The 26685-nt window shown below is 45.3% G+C and overlaps 1 long non-coding RNA gene across 1 annotated transcript in view; it reads left to right on the top strand.

The window, feature by feature from the left end:
* The window catches only part of LOC143793760 (uncharacterized), a 71730-nt gene that overhangs the window by 12260 nt on the left and 32785 nt on the right, over window positions 1–26685 (top strand). Inside the window, exon 2 of the long non-coding RNA XR_013220245.1 lies at window positions 18158–18290. This is a non-coding gene — a long non-coding RNA (uncharacterized LOC143793760). The remainder of the gene's footprint in view (window positions 1–18157; window positions 18291–26685) is intronic.

Raw genomic sequence — 26685 nt, 5'->3', positions numbered from 1 at the left:
AAAAAATGTAAATGTTGTGAATTCTAAAATAAAAAAATATTACATTTCACTTTGATTATTTGAGGTCAGCTTTGCGTCTTATTGGGGTGTGGATATTTTCATTAACACTCCAATAGCAATCTGGAAGGTTAAAGGACGGCTGAATAGTGACAGTGTGTAATGCTGCTTGCACTGGGAATAAGAAGGACCGGTATTCCTGCTACTAGCGATTCACATACTTGCGGAATAGACTCAATCGGCTTCTCTCAATAAAAGAGAATTGAGAGAAGTCGGATGAGACTAGACATCACGTGGCGTCAAGTATGTAACATAGGAATATCCGAGAATCGTGATATCGCAGTATATTCTGTGATTTAATATAGTATCAAAAAGTATTAAATTATATACCCAGCATAAAGAAAGTCAAATATAAGCCTATATGCACTGTCTGGCCATTACTGCATATACTTAAATGTGGTTTTTAAACACTTGGCAAATGCGAGATCATAATGCGGCTAGCACGATGGGCTTATTCTGTGCAACATGCAAAATTAAAGGGAGCTTGACAGATCTGATAATGCTATTAACCTGCAGATTTAGGGTTAATCGACAGGTTAACAGCGTTATTAAGGAGACCGCTGTACAGAAAGTGTGGCACCCGGAAGAAAATGAATTTCATGTCTCCCAGGAACCGCTGGGATTTAGTCAGTGCACGGAGAAATTACAGTCACTGCTCATATGCAAATTGCCTCTTCTGAGAAAAAGAGGACTTAAACTCTACAGCGCCACCTATTGGAAGTAGCGATCCTACAAGTCACAATCAACCCTTTAACGAGTCGTGCAATATGACTTAGGATAAAAGCCAAATCAGTATCTCAATTCGCAGACACGGTGTTTCGGGCTGTTGGCCCTCGTCAGTGCGAAGCATGAGAACTGATTTGGCTAGGTGAGAGGCTCTGGACATGGGGTCTAAGGGGTATCGTTTCTCCTTATGGAGAGTGACATACCATCTCTGGCTTGTCAAGGTAAGGAGGCTTATTTGCCGTACAATGCTCCTCTGGGAATTTAAATATGCAAATTGCCTCTTCTGAGAAAAAGAGGACTTAAACTCTACAGCGCCACCTATTGGAAGTAGCGATCCTACAAGTCACAATCAACCCTTTAACGAGTCGTGCAATATGACTTAGGATAAAAGCCAAATCAGTATCTCAATTCGCAGACACGGTGTTTCGGGCTGTTGGCCCTCGTCAGTGCGAAGCATGAGAACTGATTTGGCTAGGTGAGAGGCTCTGGACATGGGGTCTAAGGGGTATCGTTTCTCCTTATGGAGAGTGACATACCATCTCTGGCTTGTCAAGGTAAGGAGGCTTATTTGCCGTACAATGCTCCTCTGGGAATTTAAATATGCAAATTGCCTCTTCTGAGAAAAAGAGGACTTAAACTCTACAGCGCCACCTATTGGAAGTAGCGATCCTACAAGTCACAATCAACCCTTTAACGAGTCGTGCAATATGACTTAGGATAAAAGCCAAATCAGTATCTCAATTCGCAGACACGGTGTTTCGGGCTGTTGGCCCTCGTCAGTGCGAAGCATGAGAACTGATTTGGCTAGGTGAGAGGCTCTGGACATGGGGTCTAAGGGGTAACGAGGGCCAACAGCCCGAAACACCGTGTCTGCGAATTGAGATACTGATTTGGCTTTTATCCTAAGTCATATTGCACGACTCGTTAAAGGGTTGATTGTGACTTGTAGGATCGCTACTTCCAATAGGTGGCGCTGTAGAGTTTAAGTCCTCTTTTTCTCAGAAGAGGCAATTTGCATATTTAAATTCCCAGAGGAGCATTGTACGGCAAATAAGCCTCCTTACCTTGACAAGCCAGAGATGGTATGTCACTCTCCATAAGGAGAAACGATACCCCTTAGACCCCATGTCCAGAGCCTCTCACCTAGCCAAATCAGTTCTCATGCTTCGCACTGACGAGGGCCAACAGCCCGAAACACCGTGTCTGCGAATTGAGATACTGATTTGGCTTTTATCCTAAGTCATATTGCACGACTCGTTAAAGGGTTGATTGTGACTTGTAGGATCGCTACTTCCAATAGGTGGCGCTGTAGAGTTTAAGTCCTCTTTTTCTCAGAAGAGGCAATTTGCATATTTAAATTCCCAGAGGAGCATTGTACGGCAAATAAGCCTCCTTACCTTGACAAGCCAGAGATGGTATGTCACTCTCCATAAGGAGAAACGATACCCCTTAGACCCCATGTCCAGAGCCTCTCACCTAGCCAAATCAGTTCTCATGCTTCGCACTGACGAGGGCCAACAGCCCGAAACACCGTGTCTGCGAATTGAGATACTGATTTGGCTTTTATCCTAAGTCATATTGCACGACTCGTTAAAGGGTTGATTGTGACTTGTAGGATCGCTACTTCCAATAGGTGGCGCTGTAGAGTTTAAGTCCTCTTTTTCTCAGAAGAGGCAATTTGCATATTTAAATTCCCAGAGGAGCATTGTACGGCAAATAAGCCTCCTTACCTTGACAAGCCAGAGATGGTATGTCACTCTCCATAAGGAGAAACGATACCCCTTAGTCACTGCTCAGAATGCCTCAGCCGGCTGTCAGTCAGCGCCTCTCAGTGCTGCGAGTGGTTACTGTAATTGCTCTGGGCAGGCCTGAATGACTGAAAGCAGTCAGCTCCCAGAAGAAATAAAACACATTTCACCCAAGTGCCGCACTTTCAGTACAGCGGCCGGCCGCCTTCATGACATTGTTGCCTGCAAATTAACTATATATGCAGGATAATAGAGTTATTGAACTTGATAGGTCCTTTTCAAACAACCATCAATCAGTTACATGCAAACCAATTGGTGTTCATTTAATATTCTGTTTAGACAGGCCGACCACTTTTCAGTAATAGATCGTTCTGCGCACATTAGTGGTTACACAGGACAAAGTGCAGCCAAAAATGAGAATTTTTAAATCTTTCAACCTGACTAACGAGCGTTTTGCTCATTATTTGGGTGATTGGCACCTATTTATACTGCAAGATTTTTGGAAAACAGCATTCCTAGGATAACAGGGCAGAGTACATTCACTTTCAGGCTACTTTCACATCTGACTCCGAGAACTCAATATGTCTAGTTAAAAAAAAAAAAAAACCTTACAGTTTATAGAGAAATTAACATCTTCCTAGGAGGTCCAGCCTTAGGGCTCATACTCACTTGCGAGAAAATGGGACGAGTGCAATCCGATAAAAAAATTGGATTGCACTCGAACCAATGTTATTTAATGGGTGACATCTCATCTGCGATTTTTTTCTCAGCTGAGCTCGGACTGAGAAAGAAAAAATCGCAGCATGCTGCGATTTGCTGCGTATCTCGGATGAGACTCACCAATGCAAGTCAATGGATGCGAGACAAAAACGCACAGCGCTTGCACCAAGCGAGTGCTGTCCGTTTTTTACACACCGGTGTCCTTTGAAAAGCTGACAAATCCTATGCGACTACTGTAAAAATCACACTGACATGTTAAAATAGAAAACATAGAATATATATATACACACGTCAGTAACACACACATATATATGTATTTATATTACATAGATAGAGAGATAGATAGAAGAATAGCCAGTAATTTGCCGGGTTCTGTAAATTCACTGCAAGAGCTGACTGGATAGAAGCGATGGATTACATAAGTAAATACATATAGAATAGGTAGATATATAGATGTCAGTGACAAATAAAATTAGTACAGGGTGTGTGCAAATTAGGGGATATGTATGTAATAAATAAAAGATTATTTTATGGAAAAAAATGGTATGGGCTCCGACGCAATTTTCAAAACCAGCAGAGAGAAAGCCAGCGACTGGTGCAGATGTTTATAGCCTGGGAAGGGGGTAATACCCATGGAGCTCCACAGCTATTAATATCAGCTCACAGCTGTATACTTAGCTTTTACTGGCTATTAAAATGGGGGACCCCCCAAAAAATGATGTGGGGTTCCCCATAATTAATAACCAGCAAAGGCTATGCAGACAGCTGTGGGCTGATATTAATACCCTAGGAAGGGACCATAGATATTGCCCCCCGGCTCAAAAACATCAGCACTCAGCCGCCCCAAAAAAGGCACATCTGTAAGATGCGCCAATTCCGGCACTTAGCCTTGCTCTTCCCACTTGCGCTCTAATGGTGCAAATGGGGTAATAGTTTGGGGGTTAATGTCACCTTTGCAAGGTGATATCAAGCCCGGGTTAGTAATGGAGAGGTGTCAATAAGACGTGGTATAGTGGTAAAGGGTTAAATAAAAAAACAGACAGAATAAAGTATTTTAATGAAATAAAACACTAAACACAGTTTGCCATCTTTATTATTCTGCTAATCCATGCGACGCCCTCGATCTCCTGTAATAATGAAAAAACTAACAAACCAACAATATACCATACCTGCCGGCGTTCTGTCCCACGCAGTAATCCATATCTAGGAGATATACAGTTTACAAGCAGGAGCGGTGCTAATGCGACTGCCCCAGCTGTAAACCACTGATGAATGAATGAGAAGCTGCCAGCGGCAGCATCAGTGACTAGCAGTGACATCACTGATGCTGCGCTGACTCACAGCTTGACCCGCGGTGAACTCTTGAGCGTGGGAAAATGAACTGGCATTTTCCCATGCTCTAGAGCTCACCGTGGGTCAGGCTGCGGGGGAGTGCAGAATCAGTGACATCAGCGCTAGTCACTGATGCTGCCACCAGCAGCTTCTTTGGGTGCTCTGTGTGATGTAACTTTACCAGTCGTGGCCATGCACAGTTTACATACACATTTAAAGGTGCAGTCCTGGGCCTACCAATAAAGCAGCAGGTGCACATGTGGCCCTGTACAGCTGCCAGGGGAGCAGCTCTGGGGAATATTTCTCTCCCCACCGGCCCAGCCGGCCCTTTAATTAAAGAGGTTGTCCACTACTTTTAGATTGATGACCTATCTTTAGGATAGGCAATCAAAATCTGATTGGCCTGGGTCCAATACCCGGCACACTCACCAATAAGCTGCTATCGGTGTCATCGGTGGAAGTCAGCCAGAGTTACTCACTTTCAGAGCTGGCCGTCTTCTGATAGTGACTACTGATGAGCGAATATACTCGTTACTCGAGATTTCCCGAGCACGCTAGGGTGTCCTCCAAGTACTAAAAAATACTCTGAGGAAATCTCGAGTAACGAGTATATTCGCTCATCACTAATAGTGACCACTGCAGCGTACTATACATCTGCCTCCTATTGATTTGAATAGGAGATGGATATGTAGCACCAAGCCTCGGCCACTATCAAAAGATGGCCAGCTCCGCAAGTGAGTAACTCTGGCCAGCGGCAGCCAATGACACCGATAACAGCTGATTGGGGGGTGCCGGGTGTCGGACCCCAGCCGATCAGACATTGATGACCTATCCTAAGGGTAGGTCATCAATCAAAAAGTAGTGGACAACCTAAGTATTCAATATGCATGAAATGAAAAAATGAATTTATCTGGAAAGCAGCTACTTGATATGTAGTAAACTGGATAATAAATCTTACAATGGACAATTGCTGCTTTCCTCATGAGTTTCCATACATCCATATGGTTCACATTTGCCACCAAAGCGCATTCTGCTCCTACAACTAATAATAGCCAGGTGCTCCCTGTAGAGTTTTCGCCTTTGTTTTAAGTTTCCTTAAAATAAAATGCCTTTTAAATAAATATTTTCTCTGTGACTTGTAAGATTCTTTCATCTGCCCCGAGGTAGCCTGCGGCCTGAAAGGAACAAGTTAGAGTAGAGCGGTGGCAGACACACGAGGACGGAGGGGGCTATGGCTTTAACTGCTGGGTTGTTCTTTTAATTAGCAAGTGGTTACTCTCTGGAGCCCATGCAGACACACATGAGAAACACATTAGTGGTTTTGACAATGTCTCTTTATGGACAGGTGTGGGCACATAACAGAGAACACAGTTATGTTGTTGCTGCCTGTAATTGGCACATGGCCACTGATAAGGGGTTCTGACAGGAAGACTAAACTGAGCTTTTATTCCCTCTCAGAGGTGGTCACTTCAAAGTGGGACAACATACACATTATTACTATCACAGCCAGAGGACAGTAACGTCTGTTATTTGGTGTCATGCAAGACTTATGTGCATTGCAATGGTATGTGTAAGTGTTTCCTCATTCCTACTCGGACAGTACCCCAAATGTGGTCCACTACAGGGATATTTCTAAGAGTGGGCCCTGACTACATCTCACTGATCATTGCATACCTCATATTTCTTCATGCTGATTGGTTTCTACTCTGTAAGGGCTGTCCCACACGTCCAGATAATTCCGGTACCGGAATAAATCGGTACCGGAGTTATCCGTGTCCGTGTGCCTGGGAACTCACGGAGGCCATACGTGCGGCACACGTGTGCCGCCCGTATGGCGAGTGGGTACCACACGGAGCGTGTGGTACCCACTCTGCATGGTGCTGAAGCTGCGATTCATATCTTCCCTGTAGCAGCGTTTGCTGCAGAGAAAATATGAAGAATAGTGTTTAAAATAAAGATCCATGTGTCCGCCGCCCCCCCACCCCCTGTGCGCCCCCCCCGCTGGTCAGAAAATACTTACCCGCTCCCTCGCTGCTTCCTGGTCTGGCCGCGGCTTCTCCTGCATGCAGTCACGTGGGGCCGATCATTTACAGTCATGAATATGTGGCTCCACCTCCCATAGGGGCGGAGCCGACTATTCATGATTGTAAATGATTGGCCCCACGTGACCGCATACAGTAGGAGGCGCAGCCAGACCAGGAAGGAGCGAGGGAGCGGGTAAGTATTTTCTGACCAGCGGGGGGGCGCACAGGGGGTGGGGGGCGGCGGACACCTAAATCTTTATTTTTAACACTATTCTTCATATTTTCTCTACAGCAAACGCTGCTACAGGGAAGATATGAATACCGGCTTCAGCACCATGTGGGGGGGACAGCGCTTACTGTAGCGCTGTCTCCTGCACGCACACGGACCCCAGACGGAGAATGTCCGTGTGAGGTCCGTGTTTTACGCGGACCCATTGACTCTATTGGGTCCGTGTAAAACGTGCGCTCCCACGAACACTGACATGTCTCCGTGTTTGGCACACGGAGACACGGTCCGCAAAAAATCAATGACATCTGAACAGATGCATTGATTTTTATGGGTCTACGTGTGTCAGTGTCTCCGGTACGTGAGGAAACTGTCACCTCACGTACCGGAATCACTGACGTGTGAAACCGGCCTAAGCTAAACTTAGATACAGAAATTAATCCAGAAAAAGCACTTAAAGGGGTCATCCAGAGAAGAAAACACTCTTTGAAAAGGGCTCAGATGATAAAAAAAAGCGATACTCTTACTGATTTGCTGTTAGTTTTAAACATGCCACGTGAAAAAAATGAAGATATGGTGTTAATCCACAGCGCCGGAACTTAGATCCCCGCTGGCAGGAGGAAATGAACTGTGCATAGAGAGCGGCGGCTGTAACCGTGCCCCCAGCACTGAATGACAGCTTACTCGTCATTAGAGCCGGTTATCAGTCAGTGCCGGGGGCGCGGCTACCACCGCCGTTCTCCATACAAAGAGTGTTGGCACCGTGACTGAAATCTGAACGCTGCCGGAAGGAATAAATTGAATTTCCTCCCAGCAGTGGAGTCTAAGTGCCTATGCCGGGCAGGTTCAGAATTCTATTAACCTGCGGATTACACCTATATCTGCAGGTTCATAGTGTTTTTTCACATGACAGGTTCTCTTTAAACACTTACCGGGTTCCTGCTGGTCTACACATTCTCTTAACACACAGTGAATATGTATTCAGTTGATCACTGGCTGAGACCGGATTAGTGATTTGCTTCCCTGCATGTTGAGACGACAGAACTGGAAAGTAAAGCGCAGAGTAGGGTTCAGCTGGGGTGAGTATCAAATATTTTATTTTTTTAAACCACTTTATACAATCGGCCAAATGCAGTAGAACCATTATCTTGATATAGGAAGACTTGTAACAAAATTGGCAGTGTTTATCCTCATTATGTGAGCAGGATACTGGGAATCATTTGACAACATTAATCCCTTCCTATTCCATGAGTCCAGCTGTGTTATACAGTCAGCACCTGCTTCTTATACCAGACATCATAGCTTGCTTGAACTGCTGCTGTTTAACCCCTGAAATGCAACTGTGGTGCGTTTTTGTCCGTTTGGGCACCCATTGCTCCCAGAACTCTGCAAAGTATTGCAATATACAGTATAATCAAACAATCACAGGTTCAAGTCCATTATGGGGAAAAAAATATTGCTAAAAAGGAGAAATAAGAGATCCAGGTTTAAGCTGATCGAGACTGATCAAGTCAATGGCGGTGATTGTGATTTAAGCCTTGGTAATAGTGCAGAAAGTGAAGCAGACACACCAGAAAGGGAAAACTCTTTATGGCTATAATCACTTGAGAATAAAAGCTTGGTGTCATGCTGTGATGGTATTAGGTAGTGGAGGGAGGCCTCAAACTGTCCCTAGGGGTTCTTTTGATGTTAGAGAGGCTCGAGTCTCCGACCTCGCTATGTTCCTGTTAAGGCTTCTTTTACACATACCGTGTTTTTTGCGGCCCGTTATTGCGGGTCTTTCTTGCAGGCCGTATTGCCCCAATTTTCAAAGTCTGTCACAATAATGGACCCAAAAAAACTTGCGGATCGCCGTTTTCCAGGTTCCCAACTATAATAATAATAGCAAAAGTATTGGGGGAAAAAAAACGTCGGCCTGCAAAACTAGAAGTGACGGCGCACTGGAAAACATCCTTCCATTGTTTTTGCAGCCCCATTGATTTACAATGGAGGCCGTGTCCGTAAGCCGTGAAAATGATCGAGCAAGCTCGATCTTTTTTCACGGCCGTAAATACGGCCCTCATGGCCATACGGCGCAAGGCGCAGCGTGGAATTATTGCTGCCCGTTTTTGCGGCCCCATAGAAATCTATTGGGGCCGCAAAAACGGGCCTCAAAATCACGGCAAGTGTAAAACCAGCCTTATCCTTGGTCAGTCCCCTCCCCCACACCATGGAGCCTGGGATAGAAATGTAATATGAAAAAGACAAACAGAAACCCTCTATCATACAAAAGCACTAATCATCAATAGAAAGGAAGATAGGGATAGGGATAGGGACAGGGAGGAATAAACTAAACAGGAAATAGGGACCAGCAGATAAATACACACATACAACAGAACACCTCTGCAACAATTTCTCTCCAAAACACTTAACGCTTAAGCACACAGAGCAGGAAGATGAATTTCCAATAGCAACAAACAACTCCTATTCAGCAGAGATTTCACTGGCAGGACAGAGAGGGTCTGGCCAAGTTTTATAGGAAGAGTTAAAGACCAGATCAGAAACAGCTGAAATGGAACTGTATGTTTCTGACCAGCATATAAAGGGTTGTTAACCTCTTCAGCACCAAAGAAAACCAAATTAATTTAATAAGGGATCCAAACACACAAGCTAAATGGAAGATCTGCGATTCACAATGATCTTCTACCCTCGGATCTACAAGGTTTGTGTGACACACTCGTGACACTTAGTGATTTCAATAGCACAGATGCTTGGCAGTTTTTCTCGCATGAGTTCTATGTTCTGTTTTTTTCACAGATAGCACTCACACCTATGACAGTCTATGGAGTAGTTCAGGTGTCCAATTGTTTCCTCGGACTGAATGGTCCACACAAAAGCACCGAGACTTTTCCGATGCCCAACTTTAGGAGTCATTATGAAGCACTCGATAAAACCAGGGTGATCACTCATATGGAATCTATAATGATATTCCTTTTGTTGCAAATCAGTTTTCCTTAAAGACCAAGAAACCTCAGAATTCCATGTTTATCAGAAGAAGAAAACCCCATTAGCCAGGCTATATGGGACTTTTCTTTCATAAATAAATGGTAAAATACAGATTTTTGTTTTTCTTTGTGTACTTACACTATAAAGGTACCGTCACACTAAGCGACGCTGCAGCGATACAGACAACGATGCCGATCGCTGCAGCGTCGCTCTTTGGTCGCTGGAGAGCTGTCACACAGACAGCTCTCCAGCGACCAACGATGCCGAAGTCCCCGGGTAACCAGGGTAAACATCGGGTTGCTAAGCGCAGGGCCGCGCTTAGTAACCCGATGTTTACCCTGGTTACCAGTGTAAAATGTAAAAAAACAAACACTACATACTCACCTTCGCGTCCCCCGGCGTCCGCTTCCTGCACTGACTGAGTGCCGGCCCTAACAGCAGAGTGGTGACGTCACCGCTGTGCTTTCACTTTACGGCCAGCGCTCAGTCAGTGCAGGAAGCGGACGGCGGGGGACGCGAAGGTGAGTATGTAGTGTTTGATTTTTTACATTTTACACTGGTAACCAGGGTAAACATCGGGTTACTAAGCACGGCCCTGCGCTTAGTAACCCGATATTTACCCTGGTTACCATTGTAAAACATCGCTGGTATCGTTGCTTTTGCTGTCAAACACAACGATACACGGCGATCTGATGACCAAATAAAGTTCTGAACTTTAATCAACGACCAGCGATATCACAGCAGGATCCTGATCGCTGCTGCGTGTCAAACACAACGATATCGCTATCCAGGACGCTGCAACGTCACGGATCGCTAGCGATATCGTTTAGTGTGACGGTACCTTAAGAGAGAACAACTTAATGCTGGTTTCACATTTGCGGTTGTGTACGCAGCGTTTCTTCTGCAATTATCCGCATACATCGTGTATTCCTATATTTAACATTAGGGAGGCATGTGTCTGCGATCGGTTGCGTTTTGCCGCGTTTGACGACGCATGCATCGTTTCGTCTGCGGTTTGGCGTGGTAGCGCTACATGTAGTAATTTTAGAGACGTCAATTTGCCACCTAGAAACGTATGCGGTTGTTACGAAAGGAATACGGCAAAAAAACGCATTGCTGTCTATGTGAACGCATGCGTGGCACCACAGGAAAACATGTCTAGACACTGATTAGCCACCCCCCACATACAAACTGATAAACGGAGGGAGTGGACATTTGCAGGTCACTACTCAGCAGACTGGGAACAAGAGCAGACGCAGCAGACCAGACACAGGAAGGAATCTACACTCTGAACAATGTGAGTATATCCTAGCCAATGTCTTTATTTTCTATTTTCTGTCTCTATGTCCTAATTTCTGCCATTTCTTTCTTTCTGCGTGCATCAGAATGTCATCTTCTTTTTCTGAGGAGCCTGCACAAGCCGAACATGTCAGTGAAGTGAGTACTCACCTCCTCAGATTGGTAAGTATTCACTGTCACATCTACACATATGACAATTTTGTTTTCCTTTTTTTGGATCGCTTCTTCCACTGCGGCAGAGGATGAGCGGGAGCAGCGGGGTCACGGTCGGGTGGCAAGGTGGCAGCCTGTACGTATACGTGGCTGACTGTTTATTGTATCCTCACTTTACTATTGGGTGTTCATTTCTTTCCTTTCCTCTTTCTTTCCCTTTTTCTTTTGTTTCTTGACTTTCAATATTCATGGCAGTTTTCTGTCTCTGTTTTCTTTCTTTTCCTTTTGTTAATGTATCCAACATTAATGTCTTTATTTATTTTTTAGGTTCCAGAACGGGATGAGGACCTCATTAAAAAGGACCTCCTAATCTCCCTGGTCCATGAGCGAGTCCCGTTGTGGGACACCCGGGTTCCGCAGCACTCGGACAACGTGACAATCCGGCGACTATGGAATGAGGTGGCCAAAGCGATGTGGGATGGCTGGGACAACACCCCGACTCGAGTCCGAAATGCATTTTGTAAGTATTGCAATGCAGTGTGATGCAGCTGTGACCTTGGCTGTGATCACACAACTGTGTGTGATGAGAGAAACTCTCAGGAGTTTCTCTCATCACACACAGTTGTGTGATCACGGCCAAAAGTCCATTGTCTAACCATTCTTTTTTGTTTTTTCAACAGTGCTCAAAGTCAAAACACGTTGGCGTTCGATGAAGGATCGCTTCAACAAGGACCTTCGTCAAGAGAGCCGAGTTCGTAGTGGTTCTGGAGCAAGGATCCAAAAATATAAATACCACCGCATTCTGGTATTTTTGAGACCGGTCCTTGCCCAGAGAACGTAATAATTTTTTTGGTGTATTAGGTTGTGTTGTATTGCCTTAATCTGTATGTTTCTATTCCACAGGAGTTGGCGCTTAACTTTTGTAAATGTTTGGTAGTAATGTGTTTTTTTTCTTCTTTTTTCACAGCACATGGAGCAGCACTCTTGACCCTGGTTCTGGAGCGGTCCTTCATCAAACAGCCACAGACCGGTCCCAGCCTTCCAGCAGCACTGCAGCAAGTGGGCCTGCCACACAGACTGGAGACCAGGAAGCTGATCCATCAGGTGTTCCCCTGTCCCAGTCCTCTGCCTCTTTTTCTTTTGGGCTGTTCCCGGCAGCGGCAGAGGGCCTCGGACAGGTCACTCGTGCCCGAGTTTTTGCACTTGAACTCGGTCTTTCATGATGGACTCAAGGTGATGGTGACCGACTGGATACTGCCATTAGCCATATGAATACACGTATCCAGGAGTTCACCAAAAGCCTTGACCAAGTGAAAGCCGACCTCCAGAGGCCAGCACATCAATTTTTTAATCAAGTTGAACAGGGCATGTCAGAACACCTTACTCCTGATCTCCAGCTTAGTGTCATGAAGGCCTGCAATGCTGCTTATGTGCAGGCTATGCAGCAGAGTTGGTATTTTCAGCAGACAGTGGCGGCATATCCACCTGTGCCAGCACTGTCACGCTTGACCTCAATGCCAAGCTCTGCTGCATACCACTGCACAGCCACCTCCATTCCAAGCACTGCCAGACACCACTACAGCACCATCACCATGCCGAGTGCTGTTGGACAGCCTATCGCCACCACCATGCCAACTGCTGCTCCTGCTTGGACCTCCTCCACTGCCACCACCATGCAGCAGCAGCAACAGCAGCAACTGGACCCTGGCATGACCTTCCCCACCACCACCATGCAGGAGCAGCAGCCGGACCCTGGAAAGGCCTTCCCCACCACCACAACCATGCAGCAGCGGCACACGGACCCTGGTATGGCCTTCCCCACCACCACAACCATGCAGCGTCACACGGACCCTGACAGGTCGGCCACCATGGCCAGGCCACTAGAAATGAGCCCAATGAGGCTCCCCATACCGCAGCGCCGATCCCAAAAAGGGTAAGGAAAGAAGAAACAGAGGACTATCGCTATCCCTCCCCCTCACCTCCCAATTTGTCTGTAATGTCTGGTTTGTCTCACCCTTCCAGTGTGTCTCTGCCCTCTCATGCGTCAAGCCCCATCCCCAAACTGCCAGACCCCAGTAATTTAATTGCCCCTTCTCCTGCCACCCCTGCATCGTCCACAGTTAGTCAAGCTTCACAGCTACATACCCCCCATTTCCGGCACTCTACCCCAAGCAGGCGCAGTTAATTTTTTTGTGCAAAAATAAATAATAATGTGTTTTGCCCCCAATAATGTTTAGTTAATTGTGTATTTCGCCGCCGGCCACACACACCGTGCGCAGAATAAAACACTGCGCAGCACACTTTATTTTTTTGCCACCTCATAGCTCCAGTAGTTAGTAAGTACAACACTGCAGCTTTGTGTGAGTTTGGTATAGAGATATGAGGTGGCCCCCAAAAAATAATACTTGTATTTTCTCCATAATCTCTTCCTTCTGCTTACTCTGTGACTTTGTGTTGCAGACTGAAGAGAAAATGGCGGCAATACAAAGCAGAACTATACTCAACAGGTCATGTGTCCAAAAACTCATTAGTTAGGACACCTGACCTGATGAGTAGAGAACTGCCTTGTATAACCTCCATTTTCTCTTCTGTGTACGTAGTCTATTTCACACAAAGTGAAGGGACGATGGAGGTCATACAAGGCATATCTATACTCACGTGGACATGTGTCAGAAATAGTGAATTCATGAGGCTGTTATACGCGCATCATGAATTCATTATTTCTGACACCTGACTTGTTGAGTATAGATCTGTTTTGTATTAAACAGCCATCGTCTCTTCAGTCTGCGTTCAATAGATACTGCAGAACAGAATCAGGACGCAATGACGTCAACAACCTTACCACTAACAACCTAAGTGGTTTGTAGAGGAAATACATAGGAGACACGGTCAAGATAACAAAACACGTAGTTTCTTAACCACAAATATTAGTAACATTTAAAACATAACTGGTACAGACCCAAACCCAACAGGACATTTTACACAATATTGTCCTGCCATGCCACAAGTCCAATATCAGAATCAAAAAAAGGCAGCAAATTGGTTCCGCATGTGGCCAACTTCAGCAGTTTACCGCAGCAGGTGATGCTGGTAATCTGGCAATGGGTTTGCAACTGGTTCATCCAGTTCAATGTTGGGTCGCTCCTTAGCCATTATGTAATTGTGGAGAACCACACAGGCTTTGACCACCTCATTGACTGTCTCCATTTTTAGATTAATGGCTGTTGCAAGAATGCACCATTTTGAGACTAGAATCCCAAAGGTACACTCTACTGTTCTTCGGGCCCTGGTCAGTCTGCAGTTAAAGATCCTTTTAGTGTGGTTCAAGTCCCGACTGGAATATGGCTTCAGTAGGTTTTCACACATCTGAAAGGCCTCATCCCCAACCATAACAAATGGCATCGGTGGGCCTTGAGTGTTGGGGAGAGGTCGTGGCCATGGAAAATTAAAATTTTTGCCATACACACGTCGGCCCATATCCGAGTTCTTGAAAGTCTGGGAATCGTTGCCACAGCCAAAAGCTCCAATGTCCATGAAGATGAAGCGACAGTCCGCATCTGCTATTGCCATGAGCACAACAGAAAAATATTTTTTGTAGTTGAAGTACTCTGATCCAGTTCTGGCGGGTTTGATAATGCGTATGTACTTTCCATCCACTGCACCCAAACAGTTGGGGAAATCACACACACTCCAGAATTTCTCTGCAATTCCCATCCACATGTCCTCGGTGGGTATGGGTATAAATTCATCCCGGAGAACGTTCCACAAAGCTAGGCAGGTGTCCGCAACTATTCTAGACAGGTTGGAAATTCCAAGCCGGTACTGGAAGTGGAGGGATGATAAGCTCTCTCCGGTTGCCAGAAATCTGTAATAAAATAAATAAAAAATAAATTACAATCAATTCTATTTATGGGGTTGTTCTGCTAAAGACATAAAGGAAAATACGAAGAATACATGTCAGACCAACAATAATTATGACTGGCATTTGTTTTGAATTATTACGTACCTTAATGTAACCAGCAGACGTTCCTCTGCAGGAATCGCTCTACGGAGCTGGGTGTCCTGTCTCCAGATGGCTCCTTGGACACGACCAAGCAAATCCCGAAAAGAGTCTTGCGACATCCGGGTATATTCCGGGAATTTGTCCAGGTTGGCATTAAGCTCGCCATATAGAGTGTCATAGGCTCCACGGCTCTCCCGGAGTTCGATAATGGGGTGTCGCCAAAAACGCCGACGCCGTGTCCTTCTCTGTCTTTCTCGATTTCTTTGTTGCTCCCAAGCAAACGCACAGGCAAGAAACAGCTTGATGCTTAAATCCAGGTTGAAATAAAAGCTTACCATGCGAAGATCCATCATGACACAGGATACAGTAGCACACTGTTAAGATTTCAGCAGTTCTAGGGTCTATATATAGATATCCCATAATACACGCCCTCTGTAGTCCCATTGGCGGTGTCTGGTTATCTAGATTTTTCTCCTATAAAATTTTCCACCATGCGCACAAAAAACGCAAACGCATGCAAAACGCATGCAAAAGCATGAAAACTCCGCGTTTTTTAAACCGCATGCGTTACCGTATGCGTCTAAAAAATGCTGCGTTTGTACGCGTTTCCATGCGGTTTTTCCTTCATTTGCGGTTGCGGATTAAACGCTTCGGATTCTAACACAAATGTGAAACTAGCTTAAGCCAAACCCTGCAATCATCTGATCATTGCTACCTGCATTCTCTATGCATGTCATTAGTATATACTGTATGTAATTAGCTTATTTTGTGATATTAGCGGGGGGTGGCTAAGAATGTGCTGCCAATACAATCCCTTTTCAGGATGAAGCTTGGCACCGTTACAGTAAATGAGGCTTCACTATAATCAAGTCATCAGAGTGAGGTCTTTGCCTCCTGAATTACATGTTAGAGAGCAAGAAATAAAACACTTCTGCATCGTTTTTTCTTAATTTTTCAATCAACGACCCCTGCTGATAAAGCCTGAAGAATGGTGGAGAAGGGGTTATATAGCGCAAGGAATGGATGCCACCAGTTTATTAATGTGCAGCTCAAGGTAACACTTTGGAATTCAAGCAATTAACAAAAAATGCTCACAAGCCAATATACGTCTTCAACATCATGGAATATTACACCGAAGCCTGAGGTCTATGTCTATAGATACCTACTTGTCATTCAAGGCTGTTATCAAGATACTAATCACCTAATACAGAAGCATCTTGTTCATGGAAAGGGCTGATCTTATGATCACCTTGTAACTAAGGAGGCAGCAGGTATCTGATTACATCATTAGTGCTGACAGATGCTGTCACTCATCAGCAGCAGGTACAATGTATACGTGTACAGAGGTAGGCATGGCGGCATGTCATTGTGTCCAAGTGGGGTAAAATATACAGATTACACCACTTATCTAATGTAACTGTGGAACCTAATAGGCTTACATAGACTACAACAAACTTGGAAATTTAATATATTCACATTAGAGGGAACTTGTCGCATGATTCATGCTGCACAAACAACAAGCATCATGAATCAGAGACTCTCTCCTGCATTGCAGTCAATTATGTTTTACTTGGAAACTCAGCGACGGCGCTTCCAAATATGTTTTTTCTCCTAAATGCTGCAGCCCGTTTGCAATGTTATTATTATTATTACTATTTATTGTTATAGCGGCATTTATTCCATGGTGCTTTACATGTGAGGAGGGGTATGCATAATAAAAACAAGTACAATACTCTTAAACAATACAAGTCATAACTGGTACAGGAGGAGAGAGGACCCTGCCCGCGAAGGCTCACAATCTACAAGGGATGGGTGAGGATACAGTAGGTGAGGATAGAGCTGGTTGTGCGGTGGTTTATATATATATATATATATATATATATATATATATATCAGATATAATCTCTAATCCATGATGCCTTCCTAGAAAAAAGCAAAGAATTGTAAGAGGTGTGGACAGGACGGTCACTTTCCTACCCATGAAGACACCAATCGCATTGTAATGTGCATTATGTCTTGAATCTCTGAATATATTGTGTCATCATGTGAATGGTGTTGTAATGTATAGTAATGGATAATGTTGGTAGTGTACTGTGTAGGATAAGTCATAGTTTAGAGTTTAGGACATAATATATGTAGCATAGATAATGACAGTAGATATAGTGAGGCTAGGGTAAATGTTTGGGAGTAGCACACAGGGGGATGGAGTTAGTGTTAGGGCAAGTGACTGCTTCCTGGAAGTTTGGGAGTTCAAGTTCGACGTGCATAGTGATCAGTGCTGCTGAAAGGGGTGATCCACAGGAAGAGGTGAATGGAGGCTAGGGATAGCGAGATCCTAAAGAAAAGTACTGATGAGATTGAGTGACTTTCCCTGAAGTGTTCTTGGATCGGATACCAAATCCCAAACCCACGGAGCTTGTATCGCAAAAAGTAATGGACCTACGGTAAGCAGGACTGAGTACAACAGACCAGTGGGGTTCCCAAGTGCAAGGGTTCCAGGGCACCAGTAGTGGAAGGAATAGGACATAGAACCACTGTATGAGTAGACAGACTCGCTGATCAGGTCAGGACTGTGGCGTTGAAATTGGGGTGTGGCAACTAGAGATGAGCAAACTTGTTTGGAAAACGTTCTCCAATCTCAAATTCGGCATGAACATAGCACATTCAAATTTGTTTCTTTCCTCAAAGTCGCCAAAATTCTGTCACAGTTCAGTAAGTGATCGTGTCTCCACTAATGCTTTTTTTAGAACTTTGTCCAGGATAGTGGTTCTGTATAATGAGCGGAGGTAACGTGTTTTATGAGGGGATGGGGTGTGTATAGGTCAGAGGAGTGGTGGAGTGTAATTCTTTTTTTTTTATTAACTTAATGTGTATTACATTCCAGCAGACAATCAAGACACAGAAACCAACCACAACGTCCAGACACAAAGGATCTGTCATTGGCAACCGAAGTCATTTGTTCCTTTGGGGCAAGCACACTCGGACTGGGTCACAGTTAACAGTGGGTTACCACAGGGGTCAGTATTAGGCCCGCTTCTTTTTAACATATTTATTAATGATCTTATAGGGGGCATACAGAGCAGAATTTCAAATTTTGCAGATGACACTAAACTCTGCAGGGTAATTAATACAGAGGAGGACAATTGTATATTACAGGAGGATTTATGTAAACCAGAAGCTTGGGCTGATAAATGGCAAATGAGCTTTAATGAGGATAAATGTAAGCTCATGCACTTGAGCAGAAGAAATAAGATGTATAATTATGTGCTTAATTGTAAAACACTGAGCAAAACTGTCACTGAAAAAAACCTTGGTGTATGGGTGGATGACAAACTCACATTTAGTGGCCAGTGTCAGGAAGCTGCTGCAAAGGCAAATAAAATAATCGGATGCAATAAAAGAGGCATAGATGCTCATGAGGAGAACATAACTATACCTCTATACAAGTCACTAGTGCGACCACACTTAGAATACTGTGCACAGTTCTGGTCTCCGGTGTATAAGAAAGACATAGCTGAACTAGAGCGGGTGCAGAGAAGAGCAACCGAGGTTATTAGAGGACTGGGGGGTCTGCAATACCAAGACAGGTTATTACACTTAGGGTTATTTAGTTTGGAAAAACAAACGCTAAGGGTACCGTCACACAGTGCCATTTTCATCGCTACGACGGCACGATTCGTGACGTAGCAGCGTCGTATGATTATCGCTCCAGCGTCGTAGACTGCGGTCACACGTTGCAATACACGGCGCTGGAGCGATAATTTCATGACGTATTTGCGATGTAGAAGCCGTTGGTTACTGTGCGCACATCGTATACAACCTGTGTCACACAATGCAATCATGCCGCCACAACGGGACACTAGACGACGAAAGAAAGTTTCAAACGATCTGCTATGACGTACGATTCTCAGCGGGGATCCGGATCGCAGTAGCGTGTCAGACACAGCGATATCGTAACGATATCGCTAGAACGTCACGAATCGTGCCGTCGTAGCGATGAAAATGGCACTGTGTGACGGTACCCTAAGGGGTGATCTTATTACAATGTATAAATACATGAGGGGACAGTACAAAGACCTTTCTAATGATCTTTTTACTCGTAGACCTGAGACGGGGACAAGGGGGCATCCTCTATGTCTGAAGGAAAGAAGGTTTAATCATAATAACGGACGCCGATTCTTTACTGTAAGAGCAGTGAGACTATGGAACTCTCTGCCGTATGATGTTGTAATCAGTGACTCATTACTAAAATTTAAGAAGGGACTGGATGCCTTTCTTGAAAAGTATAATGTTACAAGTTATTTACACTAGATTCCTTGAAAGGGTGTTGATCCAGGGAACTAGTCTGATTGCCGTATGTGGAGTCGGAACGGAATTTTTTCCCCCAATGTGGAGCTTACTGTTTGATACAAGGGGTTTTTTGCCTTCCTCTGGATCAACATGTTAGGGCATGTTAGGTTAGGCTATGGGTTGAACTAGATGGACTTAAAGTCTTCCTTCAACCTTAAAAACTATGTTAAACTATATAAAAAGTGGACATGCTGTTTTGCTGGTGCCACTTTGTCAGTGTAACAGTGCATTGAGGCTGCTCCTGCAAGTTGTCATAAAGTTAGATAGGATCCTGTCCTATGTGAAATCGATCTTCCAGCATCTAACTAGTTTGTGCTAATAGTGTTGTGCAGGCAGGAGTCCACATTTCCTATTCAAAATAATTTGGAATAATATTGGGGTGCAGCCAGGAGGCCCCATTTGCTAATCAAAATTGTTAGGGCAAATATTGGGGTGTAGGCACCTGGCCCCATTTGATAATCAAAATCATTAGGACTAATATTGTTGTTCAGGCACACTATCTCAGAAAATAAACAGTGATTGTTCATTTAGTGACACATGGCTGACAGGTTATAACGAATGGAAACGGAGGCACAGATGGTGACGTTCACATTCATTTTTATTGAAGTTTAACGTGGAACCTCGGGACCATGGTCCCGGGGGGCTCCAAAGGGGGCATGACTACATGAGCCCCAGACACCCGTGGTAAGTCCCCTTGAACAGGGTCAGAATAGAATGCCTGAGGGACACGGGTGCTACCTCCAGTTAGACCCCGGACTCGTGGCAGCTGTCCCAGCGGGACAGACCGACAAGCAGGGTTAGCAGATGACGTGGAGCTAATCGATGGATAACGGGGGTACAAGTAGGAGCTGGTACCAGCGGTACTGATGTTGTCCTGAGGTACGGATGACTGAATGGCAGGACGAGACGGAACTGCTGTAGACAGATCATACGTTGTCCTGGATAGCCGGGTAATGGGTAGCAGATAGTCTGTGGAGACATACAGTGTAAGTGGAGCACTGGCAAAGAACTTCAGAAACAGAAGCACATGCTAGCAGAAACCGGACGTTAGCAACATAGGATACTTGTTGCTCCGGAACTCTCCCTATGGTGGAGAGGCTAGAAATAGTGATCACTAACAAGCCATTGGTCAGAACTACTTTTTGAAAAATGCGTGCTGTCTCTTTAAGAGATCAGGAGAGAGCGCACGACCTAAGCACTCTGCCCAAGAACCTGCTGGCCGACCTCTAGGAAGCAGAGGAGAGAGGGGAAGCAGAGGCTGCATCAGGACAGCATGGAGCCGGCACAGAGTGGGAGTCCCGATGAGGACCCCACGAAAGTACAGGGACTGGACCGGGTGTAACACAGGCCTGGGCCTAGGGTTGTGAAGTAGCTGGTTAAAAGAGGGTAGGAGTGAGTGCATACAACATGAATTGGAAAAAGTGAGGTCATGGTGGAGGGGGAAATAGGCTTGGTGTTCGACATGTTTGTGGGTTAGGTAGTAATGTTAGTAAAAGCTCTACAGAACAAACACTGTCTCTTTGGCAGCCACACAGCTGTACGCCTTGTAGATGTGGGTCAGAAAGAGCATGTGCAACAGTGGATGGCAAGCGCTGCATCAAGTGGCCACTCTCCTCTTCTTCCACCATAATATTACACACAGAACAATCTTCAGAGGTGGTACCCCAATCACCCTTGTTTCTCCCTGCATTACAACTTTCCAGCCACTCAACTGACTGTGAGTAACCACAGATAGACCAGTCTGCAGAGCTGTTCACACATTCTATTCCATTGGCATCAGCTGTCTGCTCCAAGGATTCATAGAATCCAGAGGAGGAAAGCATCTGCAATGATGCTCAAAATTTTTTCCTGTTGGATCCGGACCAGATGAAGTAGGGTCCAAGCAGATTCCAGACCCTTGTCACCAGGGTGAAGGTTGCCTAGCCTGGGCCTTTTTTGAGACTGCAAAGGATGACCTAACTCACGTTATCTGCCAACTTTGAAAAAAACAACTCAGTAGAGGCAAAAATTGCAATAATTTCACTCCTACATGCGTGAACCGGCACATGCGCAATCAACATGCCTTAGTCTAGGAATCACACTGCACATCTGTTGTTTCTTTATCCCCCATCCTCCTCCTTTCTTCCTCCTCCGTCACCATGGCAAGTGTTCTAATACAGGTCTCTGGCCACAGCATCTCCACTTGTTTACCCTTTACAGTCGAGGTGAGTGAGAGCCCTTCAGCTATTATGGAAGTGGACATGCCTGCTGTTTTTGTTTCACCGAACACACCTCATCTTTCTCAATCCACCATAACATCTCCGCCTGCACCTCACTGACTCACAGACCAGCAGTTTGTCATGTTCAACCTACTCCACCCTCTCTCAGCACAGCAACCAAGCCCTTGGTCCGGCAGTTGTGGTCACGTAAAATAATGTTTCCTAAGAGCTTGAACTCCACCATCTCCAATCTGTTGGCCACAGAAATGCTGTCTTTCCACCTGGTGGATACAGACAGTTTCCGAAAGTTGATGGCCGTCGCTGTCCCCCAGTACCAGTTGCCCATTCGACATTACTTCTTTAAGAAAGTTGTGCCTGCGCTACACCAGCATGTCGCAGACAACATCACCCATTCCCTAAAAAAAATCTATGTCTGTCAGTGCATTTCACCACTGACACCTGGACAAGCAAACATGGGCAGGGGCGTTACATCTCGCTAACTGGGCACTGGGTGACTCTGGTGGCTGTGGTGGCTGGGGAGCAAGGGGCTGCTCCGCAAGTCTTGGAATCCTCAAGCTTTGCAGGACAAACCTCTGCATCTAACACTTCCTCCACTGCTTCTGGCTCCTCCAACTTCTCTAGGGCCTCCACCTGCACCCTCAGCCTGTCCCTTAATGAGACAAGTGTTTCAACAGTGCAGAGAGAAGCTCCCCCACCTCCGTACTACGCAACCAGAGCTCACCGCAATCAGGCAGTTTTTAAATTAATATGCCTTGGAGATCGCAGTTACACATCTCAAGGGTTGTGGACAGCTATACAGGCCAAGTTTGAGCAATGGGTGTGTCCACTGAACCTGGAGACAGGAAAGGCCGTGTGCGATAACGATGTGAACCTGGTGGCGGCCCTACACCATGGCAACCTCATACACATGCTTTCCATGGCTCACATCCTCAACCTGGTGGTACAGCAATTTCTCCTCCACTATCCTGGCCTGGATGAGCTGTGGCAGAAAGCATGGTCACTGTATGCTCACTTCCGCCGATCTCACCCCACAGGTTATTGTCTTTCGGCCTACTGGTTAACCATTTGATTTGCAATGTGCCGACATGGTGGAATGACACTGTGTAAATGTTGCAGCGACTGTGGCAGCCCTGGTGCAGTATTTCCTTTTACACAGCCTGAGCTAACGCAGTACAGAAGTGGTGCAAATTATGCTTGTGGAATGGGCACAGATGAAGGACCTCTGCATCCTTCTGCATAGTTTCAAAATGGCTACTATTATGGCTAGCGCTGATGATGCCGTAATTAGCATCACTGTTATGGTCATCTACATGCTGGAGCACATATTGAATAGTCTGCAGGAGGAGGTGGTGGTCCCAGAGTAAAGATGGTAGCAGAGAAGGATGCAAAAGGGATAATAATATCTCTAAGTCTAATCCTACAGCTCATGGTACCATAAAAACTGTTCCTGTAGATGTAGGAGCCGAGGATCAAATGGAGGTGGATGAGGAGCAATTGTCAGGAGATGAAGAGGATAATGATCCCCTCTCTGTTGTCCTTGGTTGGTGGGAGGGGATGGAGTAAATGAGCTGAAGTGTTACCCTGCCACCAACACACCATGGACTTGGACCTCATGGAAACACCCAACACATGAGTGCCTTCTTGTTTCACTATCTGCAACATGATGCCTGTATTGTTAGGATTAGAAAGAGTGCTGACTACTGGGTTGCCACTCAGTTAGATCCACGGTAGAAAAGTAAATTTTGCCAGATGCATTGCCCCCTGGAAAGGGACACGCGTATGCTGGAGTATTGAAACACGCCTGTACACAATGTTAAGAGTGGTTTTACCCAAAACAGCAGTGAGGTACACATTGTACATCGCAGTTATAGACTTCCAACCCCAGGAACATCGAGTCATCAACACAAAAACATTTGCAGCAGCAGTGTAAGTGGCATATACAATTTGTCGTTTCACACATTTTTCAGACCAGCACGTGCACCAGCAGAACAAAGTGTCTGCCCCTAATTATTGGAAATGATTGGACTTCAAGTTGGGTCTCCTTCATGTGTGTTGCCTGCATTTGGCAGACCTCTCAGAGCACCAGGCCTACAACTGTCACTCATCCACCTGTTACTGATCAATGTTTCAGCAAGAAATGCTGGTCCAAGTCCTGTCTCATGCATCCAATTATACTATTTGCACTCTGGGTCAATTGATGCCACTTTTGCTAGTGTCAACCATTAATCTGAGATGTTTGGGAAGATTTTTGGCCCCTATTAAGGTGTTGTCGATGCATTTGGTTTTGCCTCCCATTGAATTCAATGGGGTTCAGATACATTCGACGAACCGTTCTGTGAACACTTGAAAGGTTCGCTAATCTCTAGTGGTGACGTAGGACAAAACAGATCAGCTGCAGAGCCATGGAGTGGAACTACAAAGGAAGGATCTTGTGTGAAGAAAAGTGGTTTATCCTGTGAAGGAAACATCCATAAGACTTTCTACTTGCTATCCCATCTCCACAATCTTTACCAAGTTAACATCTACTAAAGAGTTATTTTTGCAACGCTGGTCTCCTTTACTCAACTGTGATATCTATGGTCCTTGCCAGCCCACACCACCGACTACATGCAGCCTGCACGGGCTCAGGGCCCTCACTTCACCAACACCTAGCCAGGACACACTGTAGTGTGCCGGGGCCCAACAGGAGAAGACGAGTGCCTCACCCACTGCTACTGCATCGCGCTGCGCGACAGAGTCACCAATTTTAATCAGATATAGTATTCCCCAAAAAAAGTGACTTTATCACTTCAGAAAATGTATTATTTGCTTCTTAATCCTTCTTTGATCTTCACTATTTAAAGAAGATCTTCTATTTTGCTTATATCTTTGTACATGTGTATGTACTGTCACCTATCGCCATCTTCACCTGTTTCCAACACCACTCCAATCCTCTTCTGAGTGACATCAGCCCTCTGTAGACTCTGAATCACCCTGCACTCTTTGTGACCCGGAAGTGGATTTTTCAATGTAAGCTTAAGGAGTTTCAGAACTACAGTAGGTTACATAATCTTACATTGTAAAAGATACTTCGGACACACGCAAAGAGCATAGAATGAGCTGGAGAAGATGATGGTAGGTGATTATATTAACACACTAACAGTATACTACCACATATGCACAGATTTAGAGAAAAAAGTTCATATGCGGGCTTATATAATAGGAAATGCTCTTCTAAGGGTACCGTTACACTAAACGATTTACCAACGATCACGACCAGCGATACGACCGGGCCGTGATCGTTGGTAAGTCGTTGTGTGGACGCTGGAGAGCTGTCACACAGACAGCTCTCCAGCGACCAACGATGCCGAAGTCACCGGGTAATCAGGGTAAACATCGGGTTACTAAGCGCAGGGCCGTGCTTAGTAACCCAATGTTTACCCTGGTTACCATTGTAAATGTAAAAAAAACAAAAACACTACATACTCACATTCCGATGACTGTCACGTCCCTCGCCATCAGCTTCCCGCACTGACTGTGTCAGTGCCGGCTGTAAAGCACAGCACAGCGTTGACGTCACTGCTGTGCTCTGCTTTTACTTTACGGCCGGCGCTCACAGTCAGTGCAGGAAGCTGACGGCGAGGGACGTGACAGACATCAGAAGGTGAGTATGTAGTGTTTTTTTTTACATTTACAATGGTAACCAGGGTAAACATCGGGTTACTAAGCGCGGCCCAGCGCTTAGTAACCCGATGTTTACCCTGGTTACAAGCGAACACATCGCTGGATCGGTGTCACACACACCGATCCAGCGATGACAGCGGGTGATCCAGGGACGAAATAAAGTTTCAAACGATCTGCTACGACGTACGATTCTCAGCGGGGTCCCTGATCGCTGCTGCGTGTCAGACACAGCGAGATTGTATGAATATCGCTGGAACGTCACGGATCGTGCCATCGTAGCGACCAAAGTGCCACTGTGAGACGGTACCCTTAATGTGGAGTTTGGGATCTGGGGACTATACATTTAGCGACAAAACCATGGCAGAGGCTAACCTTGGAAAATTTGTAGCATCTCCCTGAGCATATTGTCCATGCGCTGAACAAGTCAATGGCTTCTCCATTCACCTCCATGCAGTGGAGTCTTTAGACGTCTAGTATTACATGGTGACTGAGTCTACAAGGGACCTTGGGACTAACGGCCCTTTGCACCAAGCAATTATCATTAGAATTTCATCTGTTCCAAGTGTTTGTGATGATTGTCCCTGTGGAAATGAACAAAATAATCATAATTTTTTTAGAAACAAGCACAACCTCTGTCTATGGGTAGTGTCTAGTATAGCAGATGGGTTGTTAGGGAGCAGGATTGAGCTGCATTACCACACACATCCTCTGGACAGGAGTAGCACTGTACTTAGAAGAAAACACCAGTGTTCTTCTAATATCAGTAGCCATCTGAATGTTAGAGCTCCAAATTGTGATGTGTAGCTATACTATTATAAGGGTTAGCCCAGGTTATTGTTGATGACCTATCCTTTCAATTCAATAGTAGCTGATGTGCAGTTGTCAGCAAGTCACTACACAGTGAAAATGCATGTAGAAAAGCAGCGGAGACACCATCACGTGTTTCTCAACGCAAGCAATGAATAGCCAGGTCTTTCACCGGGAAGGAACAACCACGGGAAGGGCAGCATCCAATAAAGGAAAACCACCTATGCCAAAACATGGTATCCATCCAGACAGCTGTTTCGGGGTATTTGCCCCTCATCAGTGTGGAGTAGGAAACTGGCTATTAGGAGCAGTGCCTGGTGAAAAGACTATAAACATAAGGGTGAATGACCTCGGGGAGATCAAAACATCCAAC

The sequence above is a fragment of the Ranitomeya variabilis genome, chromosome 1 (genome assembly GCF_051348905.1).
Source record: "Ranitomeya variabilis isolate aRanVar5 chromosome 1, aRanVar5.hap1, whole genome shotgun sequence".
NCBI lineage: Eukaryota > Metazoa > Chordata > Amphibia > Anura > Dendrobatidae > Ranitomeya > Ranitomeya variabilis.
Note: the sequence above shows the minus strand (reverse complement) of the source record. Positions and strands in the feature narration are given on the sequence as shown.